Source organism: Quercus lobata, chromosome 4 (genome assembly GCF_001633185.2).
Source record: "Quercus lobata isolate SW786 chromosome 4, ValleyOak3.0 Primary Assembly, whole genome shotgun sequence".
Lineage (NCBI taxonomy): Eukaryota > Viridiplantae > Streptophyta > Magnoliopsida > Fagales > Fagaceae > Quercus > Quercus lobata.
This window is the reverse complement of record NC_044907.1, coordinates 8,441,825-8,454,995: the sequence shown is the minus strand read 5'-3', so window position 1 is coordinate 8,454,995 and position 13,171 is coordinate 8,441,825. Positions and strand designations below refer to the sequence as shown.

At 38.8% G+C, this 13,171-nt stretch overlaps 1 long non-coding RNA gene across 1 annotated transcript; it reads right to left on the bottom strand.

Moving 5' to 3' along the window:
* Positions 1 to 7,349: 7,349 nt before the first annotated feature.
* Positions 7,350 to 10,090, bottom strand: LOC115986402. Its single transcript, XR_004090713.1, has 6 exons — positions 9,873 to 10,090; positions 9,484 to 9,731; positions 9,252 to 9,395; positions 8,923 to 9,013; positions 8,473 to 8,616; positions 7,350 to 7,659 (listed from the first exon to the last, which is right to left on the bottom strand). It is a non-coding gene; the product is annotated as an uncharacterized LOC115986402 (long non-coding RNA).
* Between the last annotated feature and the right edge of the window lie 3,081 nt (positions 10,091 to 13,171).

Below are 13,171 nucleotides of genomic sequence, written 5' to 3'. Positions count from 1 at the left end.
TTTTAAAAATATAGTCTACAAATAATATAATATGTTAAGTCTCCTACAAATGTCAAAAAACTTGATTGTTCCAACCTTGAAAGTTTAGATTAGTAGAGCAATTCCACTCAATATTCGGAAGCCAATTCTATGACAATTTTTTTTAATATAAAATATGAATTAAGAAAATTGAGTTTCAAAGCATTCAACAATATTTTGGTAAAACATAAATATTATACAATAAAATCAGTATTATAAATAGGTCTTAAAAAACATAAAAATTATTTCAAATGAATTTACAAAGTGTCCTTGCGTCGCGCGGGAAATTATCTAGTAAGTTTAATTTCACGGTAGTTTGTAAAGTTTTGGATATCCCTCTTGGTCTTGTAAATAGGTATTTTGTTGACACTTAAAATCATATTGAAAAGGTCTGTCAACCAACATACACCCACATCACCCTAGCACTTCCAAACCTCAATGGTAATTCCGATCCCACGTCTATTCCCATATTCATCCTCTTTAATGCATTTTTTGTGTCAATCATCCTAATTCTTTGGACAAATATGTGGTTTCTATCCTCCATTGGGCTAATGGGCTACCTAAATCACTTTAATCTTTTATGTTGTTTCCGTAACAAATTTTATCAAAATAACTTTTCCAATTCTCTTTAATTTCCTCTTATTTTCCTAACACTTCCTTTGCAATTTTTGGCAACATTAATAATCGATGATGATTTTAGTAAACAAGCAGGGGCATTATGGCATATCGACCAATGTCATTATTGTCACACCGACCACTAAGCCATTAGACTTTCATCACCTCTTTGATCTTCATCTTTAACGCACTGAACACCATTCAAATCTCTTGTTTTTATTTCCCTTATCTTAGTGGGTTTATAAATTTGATTCTCTCCCTCCCTTTCGCTCTCAACTTGTTGTATAAGTTATCATAACTATATTATTATCACCATCTCCTACTACCTTTCTAAACAACTGTTACTCCCAAGAGTGCTCTCATGCCCTTGAGCGTGTAGAAGCAGTGTTGGTCTTGCAATTTAGTCTTGCAAGAGTTTGGTGACCTCCTGGTGAGGTGAGGTCAGTCTTGGTAACCCCTTCTTTGGGGAAGAGAGAGTGGGCTTTATAGCAGTATGGCAGATGAAATGGAAGCTCTGTGGAGTAAACTAAGTTTTACAGAAGAAAGAAGGTGAAGATATTGTCTTAGGGAGTAGTAGTACAAAGTCAGCGAGGGAGATCGGAAAAAATTGTGTGGTTATGAAGCTTCTCACTAAACGCATTATTTTTCTGGAAGTTTTGAGAAAGAACATGAAAATGTTGTGGAAACCAAACAGGGGTCTCCAAATCTCTGAAATTGAAGATGAAATGTTTCTTGTGGAGTTTGGCGATGGAAGATATAAGAAACGGGTAATGGAGATGAGCCCTTGGAGTTTTGAAAAGCAAATTATGCTTTTGTAGGAATTTGAAGGGGAGTTGGTCCCAAAAGAGATAGTCCTGAAATGGACCCCTTTTTGGGTTCAAATCTACAACCTTCCGCTAAAGAGCATGACACGCGAAACTGGGATGGAAATCGGGGCAAAGATTGGAACAGTCATAGATATTGATGTGCCTGAAAAAGGGGTACAATGGGGAAAATTTTTAAGGGTACGAATACGGTTTGATGCCACTAGAAAACTGGTTAGGGGTAAAAGGGTTTCGATTGAAGGCGGAGAAAGTAGATGGGTATTCTTTAAATACGAGCGGCTGCCGAACTTCTGCTACCGGTGTGGAAAGCTGGACCATGGTGAAAAGGAATGTGCAGAAAAACAGGGTTCGGAGAATGGAGAGGATGAAGGTTGTATGCAATATGGGGTGTGGTTAAGGGGTGAGCCAGGAAGACGGGTGGGGAATGATCAGGGGAGATCGGAAGGCACTAATAAAATGAGTTTCAAGCAGAATAGGGAGGAGACGACGGCAGGGATGTTTGTGCAAGAAGTGGTCCGACAAGAGGTGAGGGAGGAAGCAGGTGAAGGTCACGTGAATGGGAGCAGGACCAACCAAAGGTCTAGTCAGATTTACAAGTCAGAGGAAAAGAGGGTGGCGTGTCAAGATGAGGAGTCTAATCATGAAAATGGAAAGTCAAGCCTGCCACAAGAAAAGGGGGATGAGGGATTAGACATTAGAAGTATGAACTCTCTGACAGGCAACCTTCCCACAGTAGAAATTGAGGGAGATATGCAGTGGGAGAAAACCAAGAGTAAGGTGGAAGACAGCAAGCTTAAAGAAAAGGAAAGGCTCACGGAAGCTGGTAGTGAGTTGGGCCTGAAGACAATACAGACCATTCCATGGGCCGAAGAAGTATCTAGCCCGTTGGCAATGAACTTTAACAAAGATAAGGGTTGGGTTGCTGAGACTTTGGGCCCCACAAGTGGGCATTGGAAAAGGCTTGCAAGGCAAAATAATAAGCCAAGCCCAGTTAAAAGAGATAGCCCAGAAAAATTAAAAAGAAGTGGCCCGGTCCCTTTACAAGAGTTAGATCCTAATGCTCTAAATACCAAACGTAAGAAGGGTAAGGTTCAGACAGGGGAAAAAATTGATGAAGACAAGCTTAAGGTTGGCGGAGAGGCGGTGGCTACGGTGCAGCACCGCCGAGCTCAATGAGCGTTTTAGCATGGAATTGTTGGGGGTTGGGGACTCCTCCGGCGGTTCGTACACTCACCGAAGAGGTGAAAGAAAAAAAATCCCATTTTGGTGTTCTTGGCAGAAACAAAAGCAACAACTGATAGGATGAAAGGTTTTCAATACAAATTAGGTTTTACTCAAGGGATTATTGTTCCTTGTGATGGCAAAAGCGGTGGACTTGCAATGCTGTGGAAGGAAGGTGTAGATGTTCGTTTTAAGAGTTGCTCTCACTCCCACATCGATGTGGTGGTTCACGGTGAAGGCAGTGGAGGCCCGTGGAGGACCATTGGGTTTTATGGTCACCCCGTTACAAGTATGAGGCAAAGCTCCTGGCAATTGATTGAATCCCTGTATGGCCAATGCAAGATGCCGTGGTTGGTGTGCGGGGATTTTAATGAAATCATGCATCCAGACGAGAAGATAGGGTGGAAGGAAAGGGATGCTGATCAGATGGGGGAGTTTAGGGAGTCTCTTAGCAGGTGTGGTTTGATTGATTTAGGTTTTGTTGGTCCGAGGTTTACCTGGTGTAATGGACGGTTTGGTGATCAGCGCACGTTGCTTCGTTTGGACAGAATGGTAGCAAACGAGGAATGGATGAAGATTTTTCCTGAGGCAAAGGTACACAATGTATCAATGTCGGCATCGGATCATTGCTTGCAGGTCCTGCTACTCAAAAAGAATCAGTATAGAAATAGGGGAAAGAAGCGTTTCTTTTTTGAAGCAATGTGGACAAAGGAGAAAGAGTGTAAGGAAGTCATTGAAATGGCTTGGGACCCTTATAAGGATGACTCTGCCCGGCCTATCCAGGAGAGATTAGAGAGATGCCAGCGTCAACTCCAATGCTGGAACCAGAATAGTTTCGGGAATATCTACAAATATTTAAAGCAAAAGCATTCGCGTCTTCAGCTTCTTGAGTCCCTCAACCAGCTACATGAGACGGCAGAGGAAATTCATGCAGTCCGAAAGGAAATCAATGAACTTCACACAAAGGAGGAAATAATGTGGAACCAAAGGTCGCGTGTGTGCTGGCTGCAAAATGGGGACAAAAACACACAGTTTTTCCATGCCACAGCCAGCCAAAGGCAGCGAAAAAACAGAATTGGGGGAATGTTGGATGACGAAGGTGTATGGCAAGAAGAACCCGAGATAGTAGAGAATATCATTTTGGACTATTTCAAGTCAATATTCAGCTCGGACCAACCTGCCAGTTTCGATGCAAGCTTAGAGGCTATGGACAGAAGGGTAACCCCAGAGATGAACCAGACACTTCTAAAGGAGTTCAGGGCAGAGGAGGTCTGGAGTGCGCTCAAACAAATGCACCCAACAAAAGCACCGGGCCCCAACGGTATATCCCCTATCTTTTACCAAAAATATTGGGATATTGTTGGTCCTAGTGTACAAAATTGTGTATTACAGGCTCTTAATACTGGTATAATGCCTAGGGGTATCAATAATACTTATATATGCATGATTCCTAAGACCAAAAACACAAAAGATAACTGACTACCGTCCTATCAGCCTCTGTAATGTGATTTACAAGTTAATATCAAAGGTCCTTGCGAATAGACTGAAGAAAATTTTGCACAGTGTGATCAATGAAGCACAGAGCGCATTTGTTCCGGGAAGGCTTATAACAGACAATGTTGTTGTGGCATTCGAAACCATGCACTCAATTGCTAAAAGAAAAAAGGGGAAGGTTGGATCAATGGCTATCAAGTTGGATATGTCTAAGGCCAATGACCGGGTTGGGTGGGCCTATCTTGGGTCGATGATGCGGAAAATGGGCTTTGAAGAAAAATGGATATCGCTAATCATGATGTGCGTGACCACGGCGTCTTTTTCGGTACTTATTAATGGGGAACCAAGAGGCACAATTACACCTTCTAGGGGGCTGCGTCAAGGGGATCCTATTTCCCCATATTTGTTCTTATTGTGCGCCGAGGGTTTGACAGCCCTGTTGAGAAGAAAGGAAGCCGGGGGGTTGATAAGAGGGGTGGCGGTGAGCAGGCTTGCCCCCTCAATTTCGCACCTTTTTTTTGCGGATGATTGCATCATCTTTTGTAGAGCAACTATGGAGGAGTGCAGACAAGTAGCCTCGGTACTGGAAGTCTACAAAAAGGAGTTGGGACAAAAGTTGAACAAGGAAAAAACCTCACTATTTTTCAGCAAGAACACAAAGGAAGACATTCAGAATTTTGTGAAGGATACCTTCAGTGCCGAGATTGTCAAACAACATGAAAAGTATTTGGGTTTACCTCCTATGGTTGGAAGAGGAAAGAAAAAGGCCTTTAATCGCATTAAAGACCAAGTGGGCAGGAAGATAGCGGGTTGGAAAGGGAGATTGTTATCTAATGCGGGGAGGGAAATCCTTATACAGGCGGTTGCGCAGGCCACTCCAACATATACCATGAATTGTTTTAAGCTCCCGGACTCTCTTTGCGCTGAGATAGCATCATTGGAGAGTAGTTTCTGATGGGGAAAGAAAGATAAAGCAAGAAAGATTGCTTGGGTGTCGTGGCAAAAGCTGTGCAAACCAAAGGCGGAGGGGGGGCTGGGTTTTAGGGACTTAAGAGCTTTCAACCTTGCCCTTCTAGCCAAGCAAGGCTAGAGAATACAGCAAAACCCTAATTCTTTGACCCACAAAGTCCTTAAAGCAAAGTATTTTGCGAATTCCTCCTTCATGGAAGCTCAAGTAGGGAAAAAGCCATCCTACATATGGAGAAGCATGGTGGCTGCCATACCGGTAATTAAGGAGGGGACCAAATGGATTGTGGGGAATGGGAGAAGCATTAAGATATGGGGGGAGAAATGGATTCCCTCCTCGGATTCAGGCAGACTAATAACTCCAAGAACCTCTATGGATAGTGAGGCGAAAGTGGCAAGCCTAATTGTGCAGGAACGAGCAGAGTGGGATGTTGCCTTGATACGTCACTCTTTCCTCCCTTACGATGCAGAGGCTATCCTTAGCATTCCTATTAGCCCCATGAACCCATCGGACTCCCAGGTGTGGGCTAAGTCCCCAAACGGTATCTTTACTGTTAAGAGCGCACATCGAGTGGTTGCTAAATACCTTGATGAGCTCAAGGGAAGAGAGGAAAGCCCAGGCAGCTCGAATAATTCCAAAATGACAGAGGTGTGGAAGGTTGTTTGGAACTTAAAGTGTCCGAATAAAATAAGGCATTTCATGTGGAGAGCTTGCAGAAATGTGCTCCCCACAAAGCAGTGTCTGCTACACCGAAAGGTGCTCACAGAGGACTTTTGTGACTTTTGTGGTGAAAGTGAGTCTTCTGGCCATGCTTTGTGGGGCTGTGTTATTGCTAAGGAAACTTGGGCTGAAACAAAATTCAGGATTGATAAGCTAATCCACCCACCGAAGGATTTTCTTGATGTGGTTTGGTTGCTCCTGGAGTCACCTGGGGATATGAATTGGGAAGCCTTTGCTATCACAGCATGGGGTTTGTGGAATAACAGAAATGCAGTTCGGCATGGGGAAGTTTGTAAACGGGGGAAAACTATTGCAGGGGAAGCTCAGAAGTATGAGCTTGAAGTGTGTTATGCCAGTCCAGTCAACCTTATTGGTGTTTCTTCTCCTCCTAGACTCAAGCGCTGGTGTCTTCCTCCTATAGGAACATACAAGGTCAATACTGATGCAGCGGTCTTCAACAACTGGGGCTGCTGTGGATTCGGCGCGGTAATTAGAAATGATCAAAGGGAGTTGATGGGAGCGTTGTACAAGAAAGTTGAGTTTCCATTGGGGCCTATTGAAGCAGAAGCAAAAGCTACGGAAGCGGGTATTTATTTAGCTTGGGACCTGGGACTGAAAGATAAAGTGGTGGAAGGAGACTCCCAACAAGTTATACAAGCTCTAAATGGTTGCATCCCACCGGCCCTGCCCATTCTGAAGATTGTTGAAGGGCTGAAACTTTTTCTGATGCGGTTCAACTCTTGGAAGGCTGTACATACTAGGAGAATCACTAACGAACCAGTGCACTTACTAGCTAGGAATGCAATGAATGTGAAAGATAGTGTAATATGGGTTGAGGATACTCCTCCCCTAATTGAACACCAGATTCGGTTTGATGTAAGTTCCTTGGACATTTGTCCGAAGTATTGAAATTATGTTATATGTTTCCAATCAAAAAACAAAAAAAAACAAAAAAAAAAAACAACTGTTACTCCCCTATATTAAGATTCAAGCACTTGACAAATCCTTGGTTGACATTAGTGGAAAAATAGGTTTTGCGTCAATTGTATGAGAAAATCCTTACGTACACCTTCAACCAGTGAATACACACTTGACAAAGAATTATTTATTTTTAATCTTCCAAGCATGCCCTACGTAGAAACACGTTTTCTCCTTCTATCTATAACTCTATGTCTATGTTTGCAAACGCAAGAAGTTTTTATTTTCTCTTTATTTTGTTTGGGAAGGGGGATGTTGAAGAAATCAGATATTTTGATAAGATTAATGGTTCTCACCTGCAAATGATAGAGAAATGACATCCACTTTTACTATCATCTAAGACATTGCATTTTGTTGTATGTTTTTCGTTTCTCCAATGCATCATATTTATTTTTGTCCAAGTCAAATAACATGCAAATGCAAAATGGTAAACCTGGAACAGAACAAATTAATAGAACAAAGAAAAAAGTAGAATCACATTCATTTCTGCAATGAGGATGTGTGAAGATATTATTTGAGAGATTGTGTTAGCAAGGAATTTTCTTTTATTTAATAATTTAAATTATACAGGTGGAGGTGGCAAGTCTAGTAGGAGCCAAAATCCAACACAATCATCCGAATCTAAGTCTTCTTGGATTTCAAGGAAATGTAAGCCTCCACAGGCTTTTTTAGTTGCTTCCCAAGCTTCAGATTCATTTGTTGTTTCAGGAGTTTTCTTGTAGGTAGCATAAATATACCGATTAGAAATTCCAACAGATAAAATCAAGGAAGCACGACTGAGTTCAGCCTCAATTGAACAGACTTCCAGTCCATTCATCCAAGCTGCTAGAGTACATCACAAGTTTTTTATAATGATACATGCTAGCCATAGAAGCAGCATAAAAGTGCGTAAGGCATACTTGGAATGAGATAGCAAATTGAAAAAGAATTGCTGCACAATCTATATAGAGTTGGACATGGACATTAAATCAAACTTAAAGAAGTGGATGAGCAAGTAGTGAAGTGAGGGATCCTATTTCTTGCTTGTTTGATACAAATTGGCTAAGAGTAACTATGGTTAGAACTCCAAATGTACCCTATTCAACAAGAATCCTCCTATAGCAGTTAAGAATTAGAAAATGCATAATGCTTCTTGCAACTCTCATAAACTATCCATCTGACTTTGGAACCGATCTTAAAAATGAAAAGTATATTCAATTAACTTGTAATTAGGGACCTAAATTAATCAGATTACACTTCAAACCCGGAATGAAATACTTTTAACTTTTTGGTTGTTGCAATGATTAATCTAGCAGGTCTCATTGAGCACTACTAATTTGAGGCTGTGCATAATTGCTACCTACCATGGCAAGATATGCCAGACCTTAACAGTCAAGAATTAGGAACTTCGATACCATGCATTTCCTATGACTTGGACTTTGTATATAAAAATTACATGCAAAAATCAAATTTCTTAAGACTATCCCGAATGCAGATTATAGCTGCCATGCTAAACAATGTGTGCTGTTTTCAGAGGTAGTTTCAAAAAGATGTGAAAAAACATATTGGTAAAGCGTAAAACAAACCAAATAAAATGATCATGATATAAAATCACTAAGAATTATGAGAGGTGAAGATACAAAAAGGAATATATACCTGCTAAAGGTCTAGCACGTGAAGTCGCGACAGCCAGTCCTGGAATTAATGTCTTATCATCAATTTCAATTCCCAGTAAATCCAAATCTAGACCTGCACCAAACACCAATCTTGTCTCCAAGGATGAGACCTCCTCACGAACAGCTGAAAATGGGAAAGTAAGATCAGTAGAGGCTAGTGAAATACCTTGAAAAAGAAAATTATTACATCCGCTTTTGAATTGAGTGAGACTTCTTTGTGCAACACTTTAGTGAAATGGCATCATACTAAAATTGAATCTTCAAAAGTATCTAATATCTGATAGCTACTAATGTATAATAGCATAAAAAATTCATTATGCAGTTTAAAATGCAGCATAGATATGAATGTTTCATAAATAATCTGTGTTGAGTGCCTAAGTGTAGTACCTGTCTATCATTATCATTGAAAGTAAAAGCTGCTGTGCTGTACCTGAAATTGGCAATTGGACAAAAGCCCATTTTTCACCAAATAGATTCTCAGCCTCGTAACGTTCTCCCAGCCATAGAAGTAGTGAAAGTCACTGAAAAAATAATAATTCAACCAAAAATAAGCAAGGGTATATATATATATATATATATATATATGGAGTAGTTCTAACTACAAACTCAAAGTCAGAATTTTTTTTATTTGGGTAATTAGGTGACTGTACAAAAAGCAAACAGAACCATAGAAAAACATAAGGGTATAGCCTATGCAAAACAAACTCTCAGTATAACTCAAAAGTTGAGAAAGAGATTACAACTCAGACTTAACCTTACCACTTTGAGTTGGAAAGAATGAAACTTGCAACTGACCCGCCAAGCACATCGGATCGTGCCTCATCGGGTGGTGGTCGAATGTCGAGTTCGTTAGGTTTGTTAGATCTGGCCAAAATGTGGTCAGATTTGTCGAGATCTTTTTATCTGCACAGAGAGAGAAAGAAAAATCTTACCAAAATGAGGCAAAGACAATGAAATTTGACCGAAATATTGATGTGGACGGCAAAGGAACCTTTAAATGGCCAGAAAACTCGCTGGAAAAAGGGTGGAAGAGAAGGTTTTTGGTCCGAGTCGGGTTCGTTGGGTTTCAAGCACTCTCGCCCGTCACTTGAACCGACTTTGTCGAATCTACATCTTTCAGAACTGCGGCCGACTAACAAGCTCATCGAATCGATCAAATTTTGGATCAGATGACGGCGGGTTGCTCGATTTCTTCAAGTTCAATCGATCTTGGAAAGGCCTACTTGGAGAGATGAGTTTCTTCATTGATTCCCAAAAAGTCCATAAAGAGCATTGTTAATTATACTTTTTAAAATTATTTTTATATAAATATATATATATATATATATATATTTTTTTTTTTTCTAGTTTTTCAATTTGCAGTGAAAGAAAGTTTTGTACCTGGAAAAATCCTGCTTCCTTTAGCGCTAATATAATAGCGAAGTGGACACAATGACCAATATGTTTACAAGGCATAGCCCGAACAAACAACAATGACAAAGTCTTACTCTTAAAATTCGGGGTTGGCTATGAATCCTTGACAAATTAAATTGGATCGGTCACATAAATCCTTTTTCTGTATTCTATCCTATGTGAAGTTATCGATTCACTCTTTCCTATCGATTCATTACTCGCCCTCCTTTGAACATGACCAAATCATTTCAAATACCTCTCCATCATCTTTTCATCAATAGAAGCTACCTTTATCTTTAAACAGATTTCCTCATTTTGAATTTTATTTTTTAGTGTATTCTCACTTATCCATCTTAACATTTTTGTTTCTACTACAGCGGTTACACCCATTTCATGGATATATTGTTTTTTAACTACCCAACATTCGGTACCATAGAGAATAGCTAGTTGTAGAGCAATGTTATAAAATTTCCTCTTTAACTTAATAGGTATTCTACTGTCACACAATAAGCCCAATGCACTTCTCCACTTCATCCACCCTACTCTTATTCTCTGATTCACATCCTATTCAATCTCTCAATCTTTATGAATTGTTTATCCAAAACCCACCACAAAACCTCTCTAGGGACCTTATCATATGCTTTTTCAAGATTAATGAAAACCATATGAAGATATTTACACATGCCTCTCTATATTTTTCTGTTAGACATCTAAGTAAATAGCTCTCATGGTAGATTGTCCCAGTATAGAACCAAACTGATTCTCTGATACCATTGTTTCATGTCTTAACTTATGTTCATTCAATCTTTGCCAAAGTTTCATAGTGTGACTAATAAGTTTAATTTCACGGTAGTTTGTATAGTTTTGGATATCCCCCTTGTTCTTATAATTAGGTATTTTGTTGACACTTAAAATCATATTGAAAATGTCTATTAACTAGCATACACCCACATCACCCTAGCACTTGCAAACCTCAATGAAAATTCCAGTCCCATGGCTATTCCCATATTCATCCTCTTTAATGAATTTTTTATGTTAGTCATCCTAACTCTTTGGACAAATCTATGGTTTCCATCCTCCATTGGGCTAATGGGCTACCTAAATCGCTTTAATCTTTTATGTTGTTTCCATAACAAATTTTATCAAAATAACTTTTCCAATTCTCTTTAATTTCCTCTTATTTTCCTAACACTTCCTTTGCAATTTTTGGCAGCATTAATAATCTATGATGATTTTAGTAAACAAGTAGTGGCATTATGGCATATCGATCAATGCCATTATTGTCACGCCGACCACTAAGCCATGAGGCTTTCATCACCTCTTTGATCTTCATCTTTAATGCACATAACACCATTCAAATCTCTTGTTTTTATTTCCCTTATCTTGGTAAGTTTATAAATTTGATTCTCTCCCTCCTTTGCTCCCAACTTGTTGTATAAGTTATTATAACTATATCATTATCACCATCTCCTACTCTGTCTTTCTAAACAACTGTTTCTACTCTATATTAGGATTTAAGCACTTGACAAATCCTTGGTTGACATTAGTGGAAAAATAAGTTTTGCGTCAATATTATGAGAAAAGTGCTACATATACCTTCAACCAGTGAATACAAACACTTGACAAAGAATTTTTTATTTTTAATCTTCCAAGCATGCCCTACAAACACTTTTTCTCCTTCTATCTATAACTCTATGTCTATGTTTGCAGATGCAAGAAAATTTTATTTTCTCTTTATTTGTTTGGGAAGAGGGATGTTGAAGAAATCAGACCTTTTTATAAGATTAATGGTTCTCACCTGCAAATGATAGAGAAATGACATCCACTTTCACTATCATCTAAGACATTTCATTTCGTTGTATGTTTTTCGTTTCTCTAATGCATCATATTTATTTTTGTCCAAGTCAAATAACATGCAAATGCAAAATGGTAAATCTGGCACAGAACAAATTAATAGAACAAAGAAAAAAAAGTAGAATAACATTCATTTCTGCAATGAGTATGTGTGAAGTGATATAATTTGAGAGATTGTGTAGGCAAGGTAATTTATTTTATTTAAGAATTTAAATTATATAGGTGGAGGTGGCAAGTCTAGTGGGAGCCAAAATCCAACACAATCATCTGAATCTAACTATTTGAAAATCAATCCACATTTGGACCTTTGAAGTGTCCGAATTTTGATAAACTCTTCGGTCGTGCCCATTGACTTCTTGGACTGCATTGGTCTCTTAGGTTAGGCCCAAACTGAAAAAAAGTTCTAAGTATTTAATTTTTGTGGGCTTGCTACTAGGGGCTTAGGCCCAATCCATTTGAGCAGACTTTTCTCATTACGAGTCTCCGACCACAACTTTTTACCTCAATTTGTGAAATTCAAAAAAACGAAGTTTGGCTATGTTGCTAAATGGTAAAATGTAAGAGCATTTGTGTTAGCTTGTGGAAAAATTCATTTCTATTTTAACATAAGAGTCTATTTTTTATTTCACATACACGTTTTTCAAAATACTTCACATTAGATTATCTATTTACACAATTTCATTAAAATATCAATTTTCTTTTTTAATTGTTTCTCTTTCTTCATGTAGAATAACCACCGTTCACTTTTTTTCATTTACCCTTGAGATACATAAAAAAAAAACAAAAAATTGAATGCAAAATGAATAGTATCAGTGTAAATTTACACTATTATTAGAGCAAACTTGTAAATTTATTTAATTATACATTGATTGATGTGAGTCAATTTCAGGGACGGACCTACATTAGGGCAGGGGGGCCATTCCCCCCCCCCATTTAAAAAAAAAAACTAGTATATGAATCAATCTGAAAAAATCACTGACAAACTCTCATACAAAAAAAAAAAAAAAAAAAAACGACAAACAAAATAAAAAATAAATATGGACTGAAATCTGAAAACCTAAATTACAATTCTCAAATTTTTACCCTAACCTCACTCTTCCTCCACGACTCCACTCAACCTCATCAAGCATCAACGCCTCCTCCAACCATCACTGCTGCTACTGCTGTTCTTTTCCTCAGATTAGATCCGGAGTCCGGACTGTTGCTGCTGCTACTCCTCCTCAGATCCTTGATCACAGTCACACACGATAAATCTAAGAAATTTCTCTCCTCTCTCAAGTTCATATTTTTGTTTTTGTTTTTGTTTTTTTTTTTTTTTTTTTTGTCTTTGTTATATTACTCTGCCTAGTGCCTTAGCCATTTGCCCTCTGCCAAGTCTGCCCTCTGCGTTTTTTTTATGGACTGTGGTGACTATGTGTGTTGACTGTATTTGT